The following is a 22641-nucleotide window of genomic DNA, read 5'->3' on the forward strand; positions in this document are numbered from 1 at the left end:
GGGATTGAGTCCCGCATCAGACTCCCCACAGGGAGCCTGCTTCTCCCTCTGCCGGTCTCTGCCTCTCTCTGTGTGCCTCTCATGAATAAGTAAATAAAATCTTTTTTTTTTTTTTTTAAAGAATGGGAAGGTCATAATACAAAGGAGTGTTGGCAGGCATTGAAGATATTTAGGGATACAACAAAGTTTAAATGATTGTTGTAAATATAGTTTCAAAACATGTAAATAGCAATTTTTGAAAAGAACATAAAGAGTGTAAAATGTCCACAATTTAAAAGTAATACATTGGTTCCTCATATCCCAGATCCCACAACACATACACAGAAGAAATAGATGGGGAAATGTAGAAGGAAGTAAAGAAATGTGCATTTCTTCTTATTATACCTGGCTGTTCAGTATTTTAAAAAAATTCTTAGTGCTGATGTTTAGAAGAAATATGGATTCAAGTATTTTACAGATAGATTTATAATTGATGAAATGATGTGTGTGAGCGAGAGATAGAGAAACAGAGAGACGGAGCATGCACACAAAACAGCAGCTAGTTCTCTTCCTCTACTTGATAGGAGGCCATTCCTGGCCTCCCCTCCCCCATTTTATTGAGGTATAATTGACAAGTTTGTCTATGTAAGTTGTACAACTTGATGATCTGGTATATGTGTACATTGTTAGATAATTACCACATTCAGGCTGATTAATAACTCCATCAACTCATATAGTTACCATGCTCTTTCCTTTTTTTCCTTTCCTTTCCTTTCCTTTCCTTTCCTTTCCTTTCCTTTCCTTTCCCTTCCCTTTCCTTTCCCTTTCCTTCCCTTCCCTTCCCTTCCCTTCCCTTCCCTTCCCTTCCCTTCCCTTCCCTTCCCTTCCCTTCCCTTCCTTTTCCCTTCCCTTCCTTTTCTTTCTTTTCTTGTGTGTGTGCATGTGTGTAGTAAAAACACATAAGATCTACCCTCTTAGCTAATTTCAAGTATATGATACAGTATCATTAACTATTGTCACCATGCTGGATATCGGATCCCCAGAGCTTCACCTCGCATAACTGAAACTGGGTACCACTTGAGGAACACCTCCCCATTTCTCCCAGGACGGCACATCTAAAGAACCTGTCCTCATCCCCTTTGCTACCACAGTCCTTTCACATCCCCCTGGCCCTGCAAGTCCCCCATTTCGGGTTTCACCTGCCTTCATAGCTAGCCTCTGCACATTCCCATGGGCTGAAGCGAAGGGAGGGGGTGAAGGAAGACTGGAACTGTTAGACTGCTCTGCTCACTTCTCCCCTCCTACTTCATGACCTAAATTGATTGAGTTGAACAGGGGTTGGGGTGGGAAGGGGAAGGTACCTACGACCCAGTCACTTCCTAGACCTTTGAAGGGACATCTGCCCTGTTTCCAATTTTTTGTTATTATCAACAACACAGTAGTGAATGTCTCCATACATGTGTGAAAACTTTTATCATTTCTATTACTTTTATTATTTCTGTTACAAGCTGTGGGGTGAGATTATTCCTCTTTCCCCAGCAAGCAACCAGACTCACATCTGAGTTGGAAAAAGCATGAAGTACCATGACAGGCAGCTTTTGAGATGGCTCCCAATGATGCTCACCTCCTGGCATCCATGCCGTAGCTAGTCTCCTCCCCTTGCATGTGAGCTGGGCCTAGTGACTTGCTTCTAATAAATGGACTCCTTATAGGCAGGAGCAGAGAGTGCACTTTTTCCCCATGGGATCCAGTCCTGTGCCTGACTCTCAGTAAGTGTCTGGTGAGTGACATCAGATGTGAGAGGTGAGGGACAATATGGCCTACCTCTGGGTCTGGACACACTGTCACTCCTTAGGGTTCGTCCAGTGGTCTTCAAACCAGGGCATGCTGTGTGGCCAGGGGTAACCTAAGACTTTCCAAAAGATATGTGAACACAGGTGGTTTAAGGAAATCTAATTCTAGATTTTCAACTTCTACATCTATTTTTCCTAAAACGGGTCTCCCAGAGAACATCTCCTGGTTGAAGCTTCTCCTATGGGTTCTCCAATCCCACTTCTTCCTCTCAAAAGCCAAGGATTCCCTTTATCCTCCCTGAGCCTTCATTCCTACGGTACATGGTTCCCAGGAGATTAACACCTCCAGGGTATCAAACAAAGGGACAATTTAAGATATTTTTTATTTAACAATCGTACCTCTTCCATTCCCTGACCACTGTCAAATGATGCATCCTTTCTATGGGAGGATCCCCTAAAAGTAAAACAAAGAGAGTGCCCAGATCAAATATCAAGCTAGCAGCACTTTACTTCCTACAAGTGACAAGCTTGTGGCAAGCCTTTGTGCCTCGTTTTCCCTCTACCAGAAATAGAATTCATAAGTGAGATTGTCTCCAGGATGCATGTCAACATATTTATTTGAATTAAAAAATGAAGTGTGAGGGGTGCCTGGGTGGTGGAGTAGTTGACCATCTGCCTTCAGCTCAGGGCGTGATCCCGGGGTCCTGGGATCAAGTCCCACATCAGGCTCCCCACAGGGAGCCTTTGCCTATGTCTCTGCCTCTTTCTGTGTGTCTCTCATGAATAAATAAATAAAATATTTTTTTAAAAATGAAGTCTGAGTTTTTTCTGATTGAGAGTCTGATTTGGCCATTTGGTTTGACAGTGAGTTTTGGCTTAACTAATTAAGCTAAATGGTGAGGAAAATCCATAAATTGAATGAACTTGTTTTGTAGCTCCAAGTGTGTGTGTGTGTGTGTGTAATATGAATTTTTAAAAGACTTTGTATTAGCAAGATATGTTAAAATTAACAATATTTTCCTTTTCTGAACCTTTTCAGAGTATATCGGTTAAACAAAGCACTTTAATGTGAGAAAGTGCAGGATGCAATCAATAGTCATCCATAAGTGAGAGTAGATATACTTTTTCATATACTTTCTAGAAATTGAGAAACCTGAATGAGTGCAATGACCAAGAATAAATTTCCCCAGGAAGTTGATTCTCCATTCTTTGCATTCAGGTAAATTGATGGAGGATCTAATTAAATTGTCAGCTGATAGATCATTAAAAATAATTTTTGATGATAGATCACTATATGATCTTGGCATATAACTGGGAAGGGGTTCAAAGAATCGAGTCTCACTGCTACAACAAAACTCTTTTTCTTCCCATCATATTTCTTTTTTTTTTTGGTATATTTTTTTATTGGAGTTCAATTTGCCAACATATAGCATAACACTCAGTGCTCATCCCATTAAGTGCCCCCCCTCTTCCCATCATATTTCTGTAGACATATTTTCTTAGCATGTACATCTACAAGGAATGAAAAATAGCAATCGAATTGAAGCTAAGCAGTGCCCCATTCTAACAATAAATAATGTCTATTCATGGATAAAGGAGCAAGCATAAAAGAGATCTTTCCTGTGTCATTAAAAGATGCATTTGCAACAGTATGGAGATTCCTCAAAAAATTAAAAATAGAGCTACCATATGATCCAGCAATTCCACTACTAGGTATTTACCCAAAAAATACAAAAACACTAATTCAAAAAGATCTATGCACCCTGTGTTTATTGCAGCATAATGAACAACAGCAGAATTATGGAAACAGCCCGGTGTGCATCAACCGATGAATGGATAAAGATGTGGCATATATAGACAATGGAATATTACTCGGTCATAAAAGAGTGAAATCTTGCATTTGCAACAACGTGGATGGGGCTAGGGGGTATTATGCTGAGTAAAATACGTCCGTCAGAAAAAGAGAAATACCAAATGATTTCATTCATATGTGTAATTTAAGGAACAAAACAAATGGACAAAGAAAAAAATGAGACAGACCAAAAAACAGACTCTTAACTAGATAGAGAACAATCTGGTGATTACCAGAGGGGAGATGAGTAGGGGGATGGGCAAAACAGGTGATGGGGATTAAGAGTATACTTAGGATGAGCACTGAATAATATAGAGAATTGTTAAATCCCTATATTGTACACCTGACACTAATACAACACTGTATAGTAACTATACCAACATTGAAATAAAAAACATTGTATTATCTATTTTATTATCTAAACAATCTATTAACATTGTATTTTTCTTAAATATTTATTAAAATCCATTAGTATTTTGATCAATTTTATAGGAAGACTATTTTAACGAACAAACTAGAAACTTTTTTTTAACACCTGGAGCTATTTTCATGGATAATCTAGAAATATTTTAATACCTGGAGCTTATGATCACAGGAGATTTTTAAAGTTAACTTTTATATACATATTTTTACTACAGAGTATGATAAGCATAAAAATATATTAGGATGCAAATCTCTGGGGGAATTGAATGAAAATGCATATTCAAGGAGAAAGAGGAATAATATAAGATTTCTGTTAGTAAGGAAGAGCTTATTAGGTATTTTTTAAACAGCTGATGGTGAGTATCGAATTGCTATGCTATTTATGTGTCATTGGATACATTTAAAAGAGTAATGTTACAGTTTTGTAACTGGCAGATTTTCAATATGCAGACATTGCACCCTTTGGGATCACTGTTGAAATTTGTGAGGCAAATATTTAGCTGTCAATGTACCCATGCTGCCTTTCAGACTTGGCCTAGCCTTTCTCCTTATCTGGAAAAATCTCCTTGTCCTGGCCAGGACAGCATGGATACCAAGGGTCTGGAATGGGGTGGCCTGACCAAAGTACAGGGCCCGGGATGGGGTACCTGGTGAACTGAGGGTGTACTGCGTGCATCACAGCCTTCCTGTGTGACCCGAACCCATCAGTCTCCAAAAGCCAAGCAGAAGGAAGTCCCACACTTTCCCTTAGGCACTGTGTCCTCCGAGCTGAGGACAGCAACAGGTCGTGGCCATGCAGACAAAGAGTCCCCCAGACTTTTAGGCCACAAACCCCCCCTAACTGTCCTCTGCTTGGCTTCCGACAGAAAAGTGGGCTGAGGGGCCTGGGCTGCACACCACCTGCCTCCCACTCACTTTCTAGTTCACCCTTCTCCTCAGCAAGCCTTGGGTACGCCCTGTGGAAAGAGAGGAGACCAAAGCTTCCAGGCTGTTGGAGGAGACAGTTCCCACACAGAGGCAGAGAGGGGACACCCAGAATCTTCCTCCCCTTCTCCTCAGCCTTCTCCTCAGCCTAAAAGAGGGACTTTATGCTCTCAATTTTTTCTTTGTTCGTAATTCAAGAGAATTGATGTTTTAAAGGGCCCAGGGCTTGAAATATTTATAATGTTCCTTGAGGACCAGGTACAGTAGAAGAGAACCACCTATATAAATGGCAAGACCATCATAAAAGAACCAAAGTGCTTGGGAAAGGCAATTCAGGAAGACTACTTAAAGGAAGTGAAATATTGAAATGACTTTTTTTTTTTTTTTAGATTTATTTATTCTAGAGACAGAGAGCACAAGTGGGAGGGACAGAGGGAGAGAGAGAGAGAGAATCTCAAGGAGACTCCCTGCTGAGCTAGGAGCCTGACTCGGGGCTCTATCCCATGATCCTGAGACTATGACTTGACCTGAAACCAAGAGTCAGATGCTCAACCAACTGCGCCACCCAGGCACCCCTTGAAACAACTTTTTAAAGGAGATTTGGAGGCTACTAAGCAACAGTTCCAATGTTTACTGCCTCCCAGAATGTTCTCTCTGTGGTGAGGAGCTGTAACACTGAAAATGCCAGAGATCAGCTGGAGACAGATAAGCTGAAGTCTGGGAGAGTGAAGTGAGAGGGGTGTAGTGGAAGGGGAAAAAAAAAAATCCTATCTCAAATGCAATAACACTGCCCTGCTTCATTTCATTACCAGAGATGAACGCGGCTTATAAATGATGACCTTATAAGCTGAAACGTGATCCCCTGGGAGAGAGTACCCGGGCCCCAGTATTTGTAGATCTGCTCCCAGCCTGCCTGCCATAGGAGCTCTGAGAACCAACTACCCAGAGCACCTTCCATTGAGACCAATGATGCTTTAGCTGAAAAAGCATAACCTGGCACAGCACTGAGCCTTGTTGGGTTGCCCTGGCCTGGAGACCTAGCCATAGCTCAGTGGCCCAGCCAAGGGGGCCACAGCCAGGCCCATTGCCCAGTGCTGGGGTGAGGAAGGCACAGAGCAGTGGGTACTCATTGACTTTCCAACCTAGTTTGGCCAGTCCCTTCCAGGTACTTTTGGCTCCAGTCTAACTGGGTTGCTTGTTCTTGCCCTGCACCTCCCTACCAGGTGTTCTCAGACCCAAGCCACTCCCTTCCCTTAAATGCCCTTTGTTTGCATATCTCCTTGTCTACCTTCTACTAGTCCCACCTCTAGGGCTCCTCCTTGGAAAGGCTGCTCTGATTCCCCATCAATTGAACCAGCCTTTGAGCCAAGATCATCTCATCATCTTCTGTGCTTACAGCCCCCGAGCCTCTGACCTGCAGTTCTCTCATGAAATGGATCCCTTTCTACTTTGCATTATGGTTATTGATATGGTCCGATTTCCCCTCCCAGCCCAGTGCAAGAAGTATCAGCCTCTCTCACTTCAACTCCATGAACCTGAGCTGAGTACCTTCTAGGTGACAGACAGCATACTGGGTGCATTATTGAGGGAGGGACACATAGCCCTGCAGCCAGGCATTCATGTCCCAGTCAGAGAACAGAGGTCAAGCACAGCTCAGAGCACCACCTTCCATGGCCAAGCTCAATGCTCTTCCTATAGCTTTAGGCCAGAATGCAGCTAAAGTTCTAGATGGTTGGAAATGATTTATCTTTAGCCAAATGCAGACCAGTCTGTGATGGTCCAGGTAGCAGTGGTTGAAAGGCCGTCCAGCAAATACTCAGTCATGGGTATGAGCTTCTGGGGAATGGTAAGCATATCCTGGGTCATGATATTTTATCTATCTGGACGCCCAGGAGGGACTCTGAAGCCAAGATTCCTATGGCCCCAGCTGAGTACAGGGAGAACATTCAGATCACATCCCGCAGGTGGTTTTGAACTTTCTGAGAAGCTAATGAAAGTTCTGGATGTTCTTTCCAGAATTGCAGACACATGCATGTACTCCTTGGCACACAGTTATAGGGGATTCACCTACTCTTGAAAACCCATCCCTGGATCCCCAAATCAACCTTGATGTAAACAGTGGGTCCCTTGGTGTGGTCACTATGGAATAATGGGCAAAATCTCTATACCCTCAGAGAAAGGTGCTCAGAAAATATCTGTTGAATTAATGAATGACCTTGAATTTGACCAGGCTAAGATCCCTACCTTTGTTCACAAATCACTATTTCTTTTACTCTCTGGTAGAGCCAGAGCCCACTCAGTGTTCAGGTGGAACAGACAGCCTTCCGTGTGGTGACATATGCGGGGTTCAGGAAATGCCTCACTTCTGAAGAGCATCTTTCTCCAACAAAGTCTGCCATGAACATAGCCACTAACACAACATCCCTTTGAAGCAAGGGGTCAGAGCGACTGGGTATATGGAACTACTTCTTTCCTCCTTCCAGGAGGAGCCTGAAGTTGAAGATGGATACATAGGTCATCTCTTCCTTTTAGAAAGGGGCTCTGCAGACAAAGGTAAGGTGCATTGCTCCTGCAGAGACATTCTGACCTCAGCTCTAGCTCCTCTGAGGGTAATATTCAATGATGAAGAGACCTTGAGAACCATTTCAAGATCAAAACACCACCCATATGATCTGACAATCCAGAAACACAAAAATACCCTGGAAAATCTTTTTTAAGTAAGCAAACAAGAACAGCCAAGAGCGCTCAGCCTCTGGAAAGTCTAGATTCATCCAAGCAGGATAGACCTTTGTAGAAAAGGTGTGGAGGGATGAGGATTTATTGGGTGTCTGCTATGTGCTGGGTGGTTTCCATATATTATCTCATTTAAGCCTTGTAATATTGGGAGAAGAAAGTATCATTTTTCCCATTTACAAGTGAGGAAACAGGCAAGTGAGCCCAAAGTCATGCAGTTGGTAAGAACCCAGACTCAAACTCAGGCTGTCAGTTCTCAAAGCCCATGAGCTTTTCACTGTGCCAGAGATAGAGGGTGTTTTGTTTTGTTTCAGAACAGAATACAGATTAGGCCTGTGATCAACTCACAAATAGGGGACAATCTGGAGAGACTAAGGTTGCCCTGAATTACATCAACTTTAAAATTTGAAGGGGGGCCAGAACCCCACTATTTTCCCTGGAATGAGTTCTGGGTTTGCTCCATGATCATGAGAACCAATCACTTTTCTTTTTCAACATACATACCCAGCAGACCTTAGGATCCTTGTAAAATGTGAGCATGGAAAGATCTTCCCCAGTGGCCCAAGTCCGAAGCTTCCAGAAGCCGGGCAGAAGCTATGACATCTGATTCCACAAGATACCAGGTTCTGGGGCCCAGCAGAGCACAAGAGGGCTGACCCCTGACTCCAGGTGAATATGACCAGAGACTCACCTGTCCATAGACTTCACTGTGCCAGGAAATGACCGACCTGGGAAAATACTCATTGTTAACCACATTCATTATTTCAAAAAAATTTTCATCTTTGTTAAAAGTATCTTTGTTTATTTTACCTCCTTGGCATTTCCTGTGGTTTCTGTGAACAAGCACACTCCCATAAATGTGATCACCACCACCATCATCATCATCGCCAACATCAGGATTTAATCTGTAGTCTAAAAAGCACTTTTCCTACAAAATGTAAATCATGATCATGAGCCATAACCAAGACTTCCTAAGACAGCCAGTGTTGAGATAAACGTAATTTTTTCCTTTGGTAATAACTTCAGACATGTTTATTAATTTTCATTCCTAGATTTTCCTCTTCTAACTCTCATGGGTAAATTTATTTTTAACTAGATATTTTTGAATAAATCACTGAACCCATTAGAGAAATAGGGACCAAACATGGTATCCACACATAAATAAATATTTTTGTGCACTGATGTTTGAAAACTGATGACTTTTGAAGTGTAGGTTTCTCAGACAAAAACCATTTGGATATCATTAAAGGGGGGGAAAAAAGCCTAAAACTTTTTCCCACTTAATAGAGGGCTCTGCAGAAAATATTTTTGGCACCTCAAGTTGTCTTGTTGTTAATCAACTATTATTATAGAGGTTTGCACCAGAACAATGTTCTAAAAGCTCTTTATCTTGTTACATAAGTAGAATGGAATTCCAAAATCTCATTTTTAAAAGGCATTAGTCACCAGTATAACAAAACACATGCTTTGTACCAATAAAATTTAATGTTCAAATAAAAAATGCTTGTTTACATGCATTTTTATATACCAGTCTATATTAAAGAGGCCATGATTTCAGGAGATGTTTTCCTTAGGTCAATGGACACTCCCTCCTATTTCTCTGTCTAATGAGAAGCCAACCCATCTCCTTGTCATCGCTCCTGGAGAGGAGGCAGAGATCCAACAGAGGAGGAGCAGATTCAGTAGTTAGGACTTTGTGATTTGAAGCCGAGAGGTAGCTCTGCCTCCCCTGCCCCCCAACTCAGTCTGGGATAAGAACTGTTTCTGCAGGGGGGTCACTGTCGCAATGAGTCGTTGTCACTTCTCTGCCCTCAAACCCAACAGTTGTGGACTGCAAGAGGGTCCCACCTTGCTTCACCAACAATGGAGAATCAGACATCAGAATCTTGTACTATAATAAGAACGATGACAAAAGGTGCAGTTTTTAAAGACATTTCCTTTTCATCTCAAGTCTAGAGGATCTGTCCATCAATATGACTTCTTGTTAAATTCACTAACCTTTGTTTCATCCAAAATAAGTAAATCCTATGAGGTAGGGCAACAGTTCACTTTAAGCTACTATAACTCTATTTGATATCTTTAGGTTAAAATTTCGAATCCCACGTCGGGCTCCCGGTGCATGGAGCCTGCTTCTCCCTCTGGCTGTGTCTCTGCCTCTCTCTCTCTGTGTGACTATCATAAATAAATAAAAATTTAAAAAAATAAATAAAAAATAAATAAAATAAAAAATAAAATAAAATTTCTCCTTCAATCTAATTTAAATTTCCTAATTGAAGTTTATGGCCTAGCAGCTTCTGATTTTTCCCTGTTACTGGGTTTGATGTATTTCTTTTTAAAAAATATTTTATTTATTTATTTGAGAGAGAAAGAGTGAGAGAAAGAGAGAACACAGAAGCAGGGAGATGGGCAGAGGGAGAGGGAGAAGTGGAGCCCGATGCGGGGCTCCATCCCAGGACCCTGAGATCATGACCTGAGCCAAAAGCAGACACTCAACTGACTGAACCACCCAGACGCCCTGGGTTTGATGTGTTCCTTACATGCATTCAGAATTCACATAACATAACATTGCTAATGTAACATTAGGACATTCGTAGACTTCTCTTACAACACTTTGCAACCACGGGAGTGGGTATCAGAGTTGAAGATGGAGTTTCTCGTAGGTAATGTCTTCTTTTTTGGTTCTATAAACAAAAATATGTGTTGTCTAAAGGAATATTTCAGTCTACTAAGAGGTTAGATTTTTATTCAATAGCAGGCGAATAATTGATTAGCCTTATTAATTAGACATTGAAGCCCTCCCAAATTAAAATAAATAAATAAATAAATAAGGTTCATAGTAACAGAAATACCAGGAAGACAGAGAAACATACCCTGGAAGCTATTTGTGTGTGTGTGCAAAAGAGGTACTGCTATTACTAATTCTTCCTTTTCCTCACCTGAAAGCCTTGCAAATTTTAGACAAACTACCTCTCTGTCAGAATTGAGAAAGAGAAGGAAAAAACAAAATGAAGCTGACACCATTTTTTTTTGCCTGTGATGTCATTTGCTGTCTTCCAAAGCCCGCGGGTCCAATTTTGATGTCAGGGTGCGTAACTCCACAGTGACAGGCCCAAACTTATTTGAAGAGGGAAATAACCTTTCAGCTCCGTGCAGTCATTTTCCCCACGAAGACAAATATAGCCCAGGCTGAAATCACTTAGTGTCAATCAAGGTAACCAGATCAGCTCAGCGTTAATAATGCATTTGGTCACGTGCCCTCACAGCGAGCGAAGTGTGAGATAGCCAGCTCCTTGTTCCATGGGACACCCACCGGCTTCTATGTCAGGCCGCAGCTCTCCTGGCCCAGCTGGGAAGCAACAGGGTAATTTAATCTGCCACCCACTCTAATTGCTAAACTGAGAGAATTATCAGGGCTGCCAGAAAGGGCTTGCAGAGCTCTGGGTCCAGGCTTGGTGGCTGGTATGCAAAGCTATGGCTGGGGTTCTCGTTAGGGATGGACCGGGTTTTGGAGGGTCTAATAAGGTTTATGCAACTTAGGGTCTCTCTTTAGGAAAAGAATACAAACTTACAAATACAGAATCAGAAGCAGGGACTTGGAAAGGTCCCTTTTAAGTGAGAGGCCCTGACTGAAGCTTATGTTTCATTAACATCACGGTAAATCCTCCAGTTGTCATGGAAACTGGAAGAACATTTGTCTCCCGTCTACATCCTAGATTTTGGATTGGCTGACTCCAAGGAAGTATATCTTCTCTACTCTTCTGTGATCATTTGTACTTTTCCATAATTCCTTACATGGAGGTGAACTATATGCAATGTAATAATGGGTCACAGGTCATCCTTTTACCAACCACCTCAAATGTAGACACCAGTCACCTATTGGTATGTCCTGGTTGTCCTCTAGATGCCAACTTTTAAAGGTTAAGTATATGTCCCAAATATCCTTAGTTTCCCCTAAATATCAGCAATAAAACTTTTGAAGAGGATGACCAGAAACTCAATCGCTAGAGATAAAAATACAATGGACTCAGGGGAGACCTTTGAAACAAGCAGTTTTCAGGCAAACCAAAGACTGCTTGTCCTATTTAAGTATTTATAAGCAATCTAGAAGCATTATTACCACAATAGGGAAAAATCAAATGGCATTTAATCCCTCAAATGCATTGCTGGTTCAACACTTCAAAATATTAATAGACTGCAAGAGAAAAATTATATGATTATTTTAATGGAAGCAGAAAAATTATTTCATTAATCTTAATACTCATTCCCAAAAAACTCTAGGCAAGTTGGAAATAGAAGAAAATTTTCTTTTCTTGATAATGTTGACCAGAAACCTAGAGCAAATATTATACATAGTGATGAAATAAGAGAAGTATTCCTATAGATATTAGGAACAATATAAGGATCCCCATAGCTATTTCACATTGACCTGGCCACTTAAATAACAGGGAAAATAAGTAAGACATAAGGATTCAAAAGGAAGAAACAAAACTGCCAGTATTTGCAAACAACATAATCACGTATCTAAAAATCTAAGAGAAAAAATAAAAAAAAATCTAAGAGAATCTGAAGTAAATGATCACAATTCACAGAGTTCAGTTAGGAAGAAAAGCATAATTTTGACATATGAAAACAACAGCTTGCCTGTATCCTACAATAACTATTACAAAATGTCATGAAAAAAACTCTCATTTACAAAACTCACAAAACACAAAATACCTAAGAATAAACAAAAAATGTTCAAGATCTAAATGAAAATATGTTAAGATTTTACTGAAAAATGTAAAAGAATACCCAAAGAAATGAAGAAAATATTCATGTATCTGGTTGAAAAGTCTTGGCATCGGGGATCCCTGGGTGGCGTAGCGGTTTGGCGCCTGCCTTTGGCCCAGGGCGCGATCCTGGAGACCCGGGATCGAATCCCACATCGGGCTCCCGGTGCATGGAGCCTGCTTCTCCCTCTGCCTGTGTCTCTGCCTCTCTCTCTATCTCTCTGTGACTATCATAAATAAATAAAAATTAAAAAAAAAAAAGAAAGAAAAGTCTTGGCATCTAAAGATGATTGTTTCCCCCAAATTAATCTACACATTCAGTTAAATCACAATCAAGCTTCCAGGGGGATGTTTCAAAGAACTTATAAACTGATACTAAAATTCTTCTATAGGAGAAAACGTGAAAAAATACCTAAGGTAATTCTGAAAAACAAGTTCTAAAAGAGAGGGTGTGCTGTCATAAATTTCTGAAGTAGACCAATAGAGGCTAGGCTTGAAGATGAGTAAGAAGGAACACTCAGGTACTCCAGGAGTACACAAATTGCATGTCATTGCAATGACCTTAAAGGCTGTGACATTGCATCAAGTATGAGAGCTTGGGGAGCACATCTTCTTGGTTTACCTTAATCACACTATGAGAGACAGTCTGAGTGCTGGCCGTGGTCAACAGGCCAGAAATAAACTTCCAGGTGATGGAAGTCCTGAACAGTGTTTTCTGGAGTCCATAGTCTCCCAGCCAAAATGTCTCAAAACTTCAGAATGGTTTTGCAAAACCACTCTTGGTAAGCCACATTATCCAGACCTATTATCAATTTCAGTTTCTTGCTATATTGCTATTATGCCATACTGCTGCACTGCACACAGATTAAATGATAATAATCAGGCATCAAACACGCCTGATTGCCTTAAGACAATATGACAGGCTATGTGTGATGCCTGGTTATTATCACTACTCACCCTACAACCCACTGTCTGCTACTTTAGAAGTGTAAAAGAGCATGTGCTCTCTTTCAGGACTTTTTTTTTTTTTTTTTCAAAATTTCAGGCAAGCATGCAATTTATCTACTGGGAGGAGCTGAGCAGGCCTGGCCATTGGCTGTCACAATATCAAAATAATAAAAAGGGAAATAAAACATTGTAACTTTGGTACAAAGTAGCTTAATGAGACATTAAAGGGAATACAGAAACTTAACCATGAATATATGGGAAGGTATTTTATGATAAACATGGCATTTAAAGTCAATACGGAAAGAACATACTGATTATTCAAAAAATGATATCAAAGTGGGCACCTGGGTGGGTCAATTGGTTAAGCATCTGCCTTCAGCTCAGGTCATGATCCCATGGTCCTAGGATTGAGTTCCACATAGGGTTCCCTGCTCAGCTGGGTCTGCTTCTCCATCTCCCTCTGCTCCTCCCCGTTAGCTCCTGTGCTCACTCTCTCTCTCATGCATGTGCTCTCTCTCAAACTAAATAAATAAAATATAAAAAAAAAAAGATATTGGAGCAATTTACTAACCATTTGGGAGAAATTAATTTATGTTGCTACTTTTTACTACTCAAAAATATAAGTTCCAGAAGGATTAAAGACCTAAACCATATACAGAACTATAAAACCTTAGAAGAAAATCTTAGAGAATGTGATGTAGGGAAAGCCTCTGCAAAAACTATAGAGGAAAAGTGATTAGATCTGATTTTGTCAAATTGTAAAATTCTGTCAACAGAAGTCAACATAAACATACTAAAAGAAAAGCAACAGATTATGAAAAGATATTTGCTACATATGTAACAAAGGATTGGTGTTCAAAATATATAAGGAATTCCTATAAGAAAATGACACATAGACCAACAGAAAACTAGGTGAAAGATATGAATTGGCAATTCATAAAAGACAAACTATAAGCCAATATTAAACACAAAAAAGTCAGCTTCACCGCTTACCAGTATAGAAATAAACAATAGTGGGATACATTTCCATTTTTTGCTTGTGATCAACAATATTTTTGTTTGTCTGAGAAAGTATATTTTCCCTTAATTTTTGAAAGATATTTTCACTGGGTATGAAATTCTGCTTCACAGAGGTGTCCCCCACCACCATCCCCGCCACTGTCACCCCCTCCAACACTTTAATGATGTCACTCCATCATCTTCTGGCTTACACAGTTTCTGACAAGAAGTCTGCAGTAATTTTAAAATCTTTGCTCCTATGCATAGAATGTTTTTTCCCTCCATCATCTTCAAGTTTTTCTCTTCATCCTTGGCTTTCAACAGTTTGAATATTATATGCCTAGGTTATTCTGGTTTGCTTTTGTACTTACTCTGCTTGGTGTTCTCTGAGCTTTTTAGATCCATGGGTGATGTTTATCATTAATTTTGGCAACTTTTCAGCCATAATTTCTTTAAATAATTTTTGTCTTTTCTCTCTTCTCTCTTTCTAAAATTGTAATTTATATGTATATTAAACTATTTGCTATCATCCCTCAGATTTTGCATGTTCTGTTTTTCTTTCTTTTTTCACTCGTCATGTGTGTGCTTCCATTTGGGAAATCTCATAAAGATAGATCTTCAAAAAAAAAAAAAGATCTTCATGTTCGATGATTCTTTCCTTTTTTTTTTTTAAGATTTTATTTATTTATTCATGAGAAACACACACAGAGAGAGAGGCAGAGACACAGGCAGAGGGAGAAGCAGGCTCCATGCAGGGAGCCCGATGTGGGACTCGATCCTGGGTCTCCAGGATCACACCCTTGGCTGAAGGCAGTGCTAAACCACTGAGCCACCTGGGCTGCCCTCTTTCCTGGGTGTATCAAGTTTACTAATGAGCCTGTTGAAGGCATTCTTCAATTCTGTTACTATGTCCTACATTTCTAGGACTTCCATTTGATATTTTCTTATTATTTATATCTCTCTACTAAAATTTCCCATCTGCTATTGTGCATTGTCCATCTGTTTCATTAGAATCTTTACCATAGAAATCACAGTTATTTAAAATTTTGTCTGATCAGTCCAACTCAGTCTCACCCTGTTGGCTGCTTTGTCTCTTGATAGTGTCTTTTTCCTTACTTTTTTGTATGTTTCTTGAATTTTTGTTGAAATCCATTCATCTTATAGGTGATGGTGAAAATTGCTGCAAATGGTTTTTAGGCCTAGAAATAAGCATGCCTTTCCCTCTGCTAGGCCTTTGGTATAGGCATTTGAGTCAATATATTCAGGAGATGCTATGTGGCAGACACTGTTGGTTGTCTCTCCAAAGGTAATCTCATCTTTTTTCCTTGCTAAAAAAAATTGAATATCAAGGGGGCACCTGGGTGGCTCAGTCAGTTAAGCATCTGCCTTCAGCTCAGGTCATGATCTTGGGGTCCTGGGATTCAGCTTCATGTTGGCCTTCCTGCTCAGTGGGGAGTCTGCTTGTCCTTTTCTCTCTGCCCTTCCCCCTATTTGTTTTTTCTCTCAAATAAATAAATAAAAATCTTTGGGACACCTGGGTGACTCAGCGGTTGAATGGTTGAGCATCTGCCTTTGGCTCAGGGTGTGATTCCCAGACCTGGGATTGGGTCCCGCATCAGGCTCCCTGCAGAGAGCCTGCTTCTCTCCCTACTATGTCTCTGCCTCTCTCTGTGTATCTCATAAATAAATGAATAAAATCTTCTAAAATATCTTTTTTAAAAAACTTGAATATCAAGCAAGTATTGGGTGACAATGTCTTTAGGAAAAATATGGCCTTCCTCCAGTTTCAGGTGAATCATGTTTGGTTTAAGCTAATCATGGAAATCTGATTCCCTTTGCCAGTGACTGGCTTATAAGAAACATTAGTCCAGTCCATACCAAAAATATCAGAGTGCAGACTTCAGAGAGGAGTCTGGGAAAGATTTTTCCACATGATAAAAAAGGGGGCTGCAGAAAATAGTTTTTCCCCCTTCCATTTTCTCTTTAAGCCATGTGAAGATATGCTGTTGGAAGCTGTGAACACCATCTCATGATCACAAAGGAAAAACCAAGGAAAACTTGGAGACATGACTCAAAACCCAGACATGATTAAACTACTGAATGAATTGACCCTAGAATCACCTATGTGTATTCCATATTGTATGAGGAAAAAAATAGAATCTCTCTTTCTGATCTTATTCCTTGGAGGAGAACCTATCCCAAAGAACATAATGCTTAAAAAGCTGAGTACAGATCCTTTACCTCTTTGATTAGGTTTATTCCTAGGTATTTTATGGTTTTGGGCTCAATTGTAAGTGGGATCAATTCCTTAATTTCTCTTTTTTTTCTGTCTCATTTTTAGCATATAGAAATGCAACTGATTTCAGAAAAGACCCTGAATAGCCAGAGGAATGTTGAAAAAGAAAACCAAAGCTGGTGGCATCACAATTCTGGACTTCAAGCTCTGTTATAGAGTTGTAATCATCAAGACAGTATGGTATTGGCACAAAAACAGACATATAGATCAATGGAACAGAATAGAGTACCCAGAAATGGCCCCTCAACTCTATGGTCAACTAAACTTTAAGAAAGCAGGAAAGAATATCCAATGGAAAAAAGACAGTGTCTTCAACAAATGGTGTTGGAAAAATTGGACAGTTACATGTAGAAAAATTAAACTGGACCATTTTATTACACCATATACAAAGATAAACTCAAAATGGATGAACGACCTAAATGTGAGACAGGAATCCATCAGAATTCTGTATCGAATGGGAGAAGATATTTGCAAATGACATACCAGATAAAGGGCTAGTATCCAAGATCTACAAAGAACTTATCAAACTCAACACCCCAAAAACCAGATAAGCCAGTCAAAAAATAGGCAGAAGAAATGAACAGATATTTCTCCAAGGAAGGCATACAAGTGGCCAACACATATATGAAAAAATGCTCTACGTCACTCAGCATTAAGGAAATATCAATCAAAATCACAAGGAAATAACTAACTCACACCAGTCAGAATGGCTAAAATTCACAAGACAGGAAACAACAAATGTTGGAAAGGATGCGGAGAAAGGGGAATGCTCTTACACTGTTGGGGTGAAATGCAAGCTGGTACAGCCACTCTGGGTAACAGTATGGAGATTCTACAAGAAGTTAAGAATAGAGCTACCCTACGACCCAGTAACTGCACTACTAGGTATTTACCCCAAAGATACAAATGTAGTGATCTGAAGACACCAGTATCCCAATGTTTTAGCAGCAATGTCTATAACAGCCAAAAGAGCCCAAATGTCCATCGACAGACAAAGGGATAAAGAAGATACGAGATACATAAAGACTCCTAACTCTGGGAAACGAACTAGGGGTGGTGGAAGGGGAGGAGGGCGGGAGGTGGGGGTGAATGGGTGATGGGCACTGAGGGGGGCACTTGATGGGATGAGCACTGGGTGTTATTCTGTATGTTGGTAAATTGAACACCAATAAAAAATAAATTTATAAAAAAATAAATAAATTCCACCTAGTTAACATACAAAAAAAAAGATACGAGATACACACACACACACACACACACACACACACACTAAAATATTTCTCAGCCATCAGACAGGATGAAATCTTCCCATTTACATCAACACGGGTGGAACTAGAGGGTATTATGCTGAGTGAAATAACTCAATTAGAGAAAGACAATTATCATTTGGTTTCACTCATATAAGGAATATAAGAAACAGCACAGAAGATCAGAGGGGAAGGGAGGGAAAACTGAATGGGAAGTCATCAAAGAGGGAGACAAACCACCAGACTCTTAGCTATAGGTAACAAACTGAGGGTCGCTGGAGGGGAGGTAGCAAGGGGTTTGGGGTAACTGGGTGATGGGCATTAAGGAGGGCACATGATATGATGAGCACGGGGTGTTATATGCAACCAATGAATTAGTAAACTCTACATCTGAAACTAATGGTGTACTATATGTTGGCTAATTGAATTTAAATTAAAAAAAGAAAAATGTAAGTTAGGGTATGATCAGTCTCAAATAATTCCCACTAAAGTTCAAGGGACTTGAACAGGATAACTGAGGGAAGCTTCCCAGCAGAGGTGGAAGTGAGCTGGATCTTGCAGGAATCGTACCAGAGGAAGACATTTCTGGCAGGATGAAAGCCAAGGTGCCAGGAACGGGAATAGGAGCAAGTAAAGCAGCAAAGTTGGATCCAAGTTTTCAAGTGAGGTGAGTGCCAGAGATAACAGACTATATTATAGAGGGTCTTGAAGGCCAGGCTATTAAATCTGGAGAGAGCCTAGGATGATTGAAGCAGGTGGGATGGAGCTGGGATGACCCATTGTGATACTCAAAGTGTTAGGAAATGGGGGCATTCACTTGAGAAATGATCCCTCTCCCATTGTTGGTCTATGCTCATGGAATAAAAGCAGTGATTAGTATATATAGTGAAGACAAACAGAGATTTTAAAAAGACCAGTAGAAAGAGCAAGTCGGGCACCATGACCCTCCAGGCGGAGAACAAGAAGCAGACCCAGGAAAAGAAAAAAGAAGGTCTCCAAGGCAATTCCTTTGCTGACAAAAATGAGTTCTTTAGAAACCATCCATTTCGACCGAGGCTGCGAAGAGAAATGTGGTTCATTTTTACAAATTCCAATGCCATTTGTGGTTTGTAGTGTTTTCAACTACAAGATAATTTTCCTGCTGTCACTGAAAGCTGTAGTGTTCTTCAAACTACACAGTGAGATCAAAACAATACTGAAGTAGGTGAGTGTGCTTTTCTCCAGAAATGCCTTTTAAGACAGGACAGAAGGAGAGATACTCAAGTAAGAGATTTTTTATCTCAAGCACTTTAATTATGGTAACAGTCTGAAAATTCCTCATACCTTTCCTTCGAGGTGATCAAAAGCAATTTTACCGCACTCATGGTTTTTATTGATATGAAGAAAACTCTTCAGATTTCAGCAAAGAGGTGAGACTTATTTTATATTTGCATCAAAGCTACCAAATCACACACCTGACAAGTCATATTTTACCAAAAAAAAGAAGCCTTGAAATTTTACTGTCATAAGGTTTCTAGTCCCTTCCTTTTGTTTTAGTACTCCTGCCAAACATGCCAGGAGAGAAGGCGCCTTGAACTTCCCTGAACAACACATCTCTCATGCCCTTCATACCTCATCTCAATTCTCTGACAATCCAGTCTGAGGTTTAAGAAATTCTCCACAGGAAAAACCTCAAAACACACACAGTACCTTCCACTCACATCAGGAGTCATATATTAAAACTGCCCTCACGGATCAGCTCCTGGGTTTTCCTGACAGAAGGGTAGGGAGGTCTACGCTCAGACCTAGGAGCTGGTTCTCCTGGGTGTCTGCACTTCTCTCCTTTTGCCCTCAAGTGAACCCTCATTCCCCCTGTAGGAAACCTACCCGTCTTTCCAGTGCTCTGAGTCCTTGGACAGATTGCCCATGATTTCCCAAGAACCCTCCAAATAGTTCCTCAGTAGGGTTCAGCCAGCTGTGATCTGCTTCTTCGGGCCCTAATTTGTGAAGTCAAGTTTCTTCAGTGCTATGAAACATGCATAGTTTAAAATAAAGAGGCCCAACTGAGTTGGAACCAGTGGGAGGTGAGGCCCAGACATCAGTTCAATTTTTAAAGCTGCCCAGGTAGTCTTTTTCCCATTGTGCATTGCATGGAATCAGCTCATGGGTTTGAGACCTGAAAATTGAGAGCTTCTTTGCCCCAGTGCCTCTGTGCCATCACCATGCCACCAAACGAATATTTTGAATTCCAGCAGAAGCACTTTGGCCATCGTTTGGATTACCAGGAGAAAAAGAGAAAAAAGGAAGGTCAGGAGGTTCAAGAACATTCAAAGAAGGCAAAAAAAGATGATTGGTTTGAAAGCTGAGCTCTACTATCAACAGCGCCAGGCTGAGAAAATACAAATGAAAAAGACTATCAAGACGCGTGAAAAGAGAAGCTCCAAACAAAAGAATGATGGGAAGACTCTGCAGGGAGACTCTGCAAGGACAGGCAATACCTGCATGTCTACAGGACAGGGAGGGACAGTCCCCAACTAAAGTCCTTTCCACTATCATTAAACAGAAATGCAAAGAGAGGGCACCTACCTGGGCAGAAATGCAAAGAGCCCTGGTGGCGCAGCGGTTTAGCGCCTCCTGCAGCCTGGGGTGTGATCCTGGGGACCCTGGATCGAGTTCCACACTGGGCTCCCTGCATGGAGCCTGCTTCTCCCTCTGCCTGTTCCTCTGCCCCCCTCTCTCTCTGTGTCTTTATGAATAAATAAATAAAATATTTTTAAAAAAAAAGAAAAGAAAACTAAAGAAATGCTGATGATGTAGCCCCCCCCCTTTAAAAAAAAAAAAGAGAGAGGGCACCTAGGTGGCTCAGTCCGTTAGGCATCGGCCTTCGGCTCAGGTCATGATCCTGGGGTCCTGGGATGGCGCCCCGAATCAGGTTCCCCGCTGAGTCTGCTTCTCCCTCTCCCTGCCACTTCCCCTGCTTATGCTCTCTCTCTGTCAATAAAAAAATAGAATCTCTAAAAAAAAAAAAAAAATGCAAAGAAAAAGCAGGAAAATGGGAAGTCCCTTTTCCCAAAGTTCGTGCCCAAGAAGAAAGAGAAATATTAAAAGTTATCCGAACAAGGAAGAGAAAGAACAAAGCATGGAAGAGGATGGTTACTAAAGTCTGCTTTGCTGGAAATGGCTTTACTGGAAAACCACCTAAAGATGAGAGATTCATTAGGCCAATGGGCTTACATTGCAAAAAGGCCCCTGTAACATATTCTGAATTGAAAACTACCTTTTGCATGCCAATTCTTGGTGTAAAAACAAATCCCGCATCCCTACTATATACAACTTTGGGTGTTATTACCAAAGGTACCATCATTGAGATGAAGGTGAGTGAGTTGGGCCTTGGGACATGATTTGGAGAAAAATATGCCCAGATACCAATGATCCTGAAAGTGATGGAGGAAAGGCAGTTTTGCTGGTCTGACAGCAGTTTCAGACAAGTAAGTCCTTATAATTACTGAAGACCACACACCAGTCAGGAAAAGCAGCAGTACTGGGGTGGTTCCGAATACCACCAAACAGCCTGACATATCTGCAATCACCAAGAGAACTATTTATTCTATTGTAGAAAAAAAAAAAAAACATTAAAAGAGCCCTGTTTCACAAACTGGTGTTTATTTTTTAGTCTGTTTAGCATTTAGATGTTCAAAGGTTGAATACTTCAAAAAGCAATTATAGAAATATTGTGGTATCTGCATTAAGAAATGAGTCCTCAGCAGATCCAGTGTTAGCGGAAAAACTAGTATAGTTGAAAGCACCTTTTATCATAAACGTTAGAACACACTTAAATATGGAGCCTACACTATGAAACATCATCTCTGGGATCTTACCTGAGGTCTCTTCCACCTCATTTTCCCTCATTAAACCTAAGAAATGTAGCATTAACATGCAGTAACATTTGTTTATAAAGTATTGACACTAAAAGTATAGGAGACAAGGCATGCTACCCTACTAAATAGGAAGGGTGCAGAAGAATTTTCATAAATCTTTTCACCTCTAATTCCTCTTACAGTTAGTTGGTGAAATTGTATTTGAAACATTTTTTTCCTTTCAATCATGTGTAGTAATATCTACTTGGAACTGTTTTGGTTTTTTTGTTTTTAAGATTTTATTTATTTATTCATGAGGTACACAGAGAGGCAGAGACCCAGGCAGAGGGAGAAGCAGGCTCCCCACAGGGAACCTGATGCAGGATTCACCTGAAGACCCCGGGATCACGCCCTGAGCTGAAGGCAGATGCTCAACCACTGAGCCATCCAGGCATCCCTGGAACTGTATTTTCTACTCAAAATATATAGAAAAAATACAGTAAAATGTTTAAATTTTCATACTTTTAGAATGGTTAAAAATTTAAGTGATTCCAGGTAAAATAGTTTTTAAAAAGACTGTACTGATGTCCTTAAAGATAGATTCATTGCAGTTACTTGGATAATATAAAAAAGGTCGTGTTTTATGTTTGTAACCTAAAATTCTTGTCAAATAACCTTTGTAATCTGAATTATGTTTATAGTTTTGAGCTTAAGGTGTCTGTAGTATTAATCTATAATCATGTTAAAGGTATTCATTTATTTATTTATTTTAAAAGATTTTATTTATTTATTCATGAGCGGGGGCGGGCAGAGACACAGTCAGAGGGAGAAGCAGGCTCTAT

The 22641-nt window shown here is 40.4% G+C and overlaps 1 long non-coding RNA gene across 7 annotated transcripts in view; it reads right to left on the reverse strand.

Annotated features, from left to right (window-relative positions):
• The window catches only part of LOC121492146, a 56379-nt gene extending 35722 nt beyond the window's left edge, over positions 1–20657 (reverse strand). For 4 of the 7 annotated variants that reach the window (XR_005988118.1, XR_005988117.1, XR_005988120.1 and 1 more), the window contains exons 1-3: positions 19830–20657; positions 8515–8632; positions 8209–8432 (exon numbers count right to left, since the gene is read on the reverse strand). This is a non-coding gene — a long non-coding RNA (uncharacterized LOC121492146). Of the gene's footprint in view, positions 1–2171; positions 2227–8208; positions 8433–8514; positions 8633–9702; positions 9872–19829 lie in introns of those variants that run through there. The other 3 variants (XR_005988119.1, XR_005988122.1, XR_005988123.1) reach the window with 3 other exon arrangements.
• Positions 20658–22641: the final 1984 nt, after the last annotated feature.

The sequence above is a fragment of the Vulpes lagopus genome, chromosome 5, assembly GCF_018345385.1.
Source record: "Vulpes lagopus strain Blue_001 chromosome 5, ASM1834538v1, whole genome shotgun sequence".
In the NCBI taxonomy this organism is placed as follows: Eukaryota; Metazoa; Chordata; class Mammalia; order Carnivora; family Canidae; genus Vulpes; species Vulpes lagopus.